Source organism: Filicampus tigris, chromosome 13 (genome assembly GCF_054856515.1).
Source record: "Filicampus tigris isolate MCC_2025a chromosome 13, RoL_Ftig_1.0, whole genome shotgun sequence".
Taxonomy (NCBI): domain Eukaryota; kingdom Metazoa; phylum Chordata; class Actinopteri; order Syngnathiformes; family Syngnathidae; genus Filicampus; species Filicampus tigris.
Window position 1 is genome coordinate 7,580,094 of NC_141229.1, and position 795 is coordinate 7,580,888.

At 42.8% G+C, this 795-nt stretch overlaps 1 protein-coding gene across 1 annotated transcript in view; it reads right to left on the bottom strand.

The window, feature by feature from the left end:
• msrab (methionine sulfoxide reductase Ab) overlaps positions 1 to 152 on the bottom strand; it is a 60,397-nt gene extending 60,245 nt beyond the window's left edge. Inside the window, exon 1 of the mRNA XM_086048712.1 lies at positions 58 to 152. The gene's annotated coding sequence lies outside the window, so the exon portion shown is untranslated. The remainder of the gene's footprint in view (positions 1 to 57) is intronic.
• Between the last annotated feature and the right edge of the window lie 643 nt (positions 153 to 795).

Sequence of the window (795 nt, forward strand, 5' to 3'; positions counted from 1 at the left end):
GCATCAGGAACCATTCTAAAATACATATTCTTTTCAAAGGAGAAACATTTTTAAAACCTTAAGGCACAGGGGTCGAACTCCGGTCCTCAAGGGTCGCTGTCCTGGCTCTTTTCCATCTCTCCCTGCTGCAAACACACCTGTTTCAAATGATCAGCTCATCGGCAAGTTCTGGAGGGGCCTCATCGTTTGAATCAGGTGTGTTGCAGGAGGAAAACTCTTAAGACATGCAGGAGGGCGGCCCCCGAGGACCGGAGACGTCATAGTATTTTACACATTGAGGCGGCAAGTTTATTAGGAATTCTATCACTTAACATTTTGTCTATTATGTAACAGCACAAAGCTACCAATATAGGTTAGTTCGTTTGTCGGAAAATTCGGCTTTGGAGACAAAACGCAGTACTGTAAAAGAAAAAATATAGTTTAGTAGTATAAAATATTCTGTAACTTGTAGCTACAAACCTATTTTGTCCTTGGCCCAAGAAATTGATAAACGACCCCCCCCCCACGCCCATGTTACCACAGGGGCAAATACAAGCATTATGATGATGAAATTGGCTTGAAGTTGTTTAACAGGCTCAAGTCCGGTTGAGATGTGGAAAAGTCTGATACTACATCGCCCTCTTGAGGTCACTGCATGAACTACAACCTGAATGGCAGAAGAAAATGGCGGATAGCAGACAAACAGACATTTCAGTGTATTAAATTAGCAGCTAGTGTTTGCTCCGTAGCAGGACCAGAAATATATGATGAGCCAACTCAAAACTTCTGAGTGTGGAGAAAACAAAAAGGCAGGCA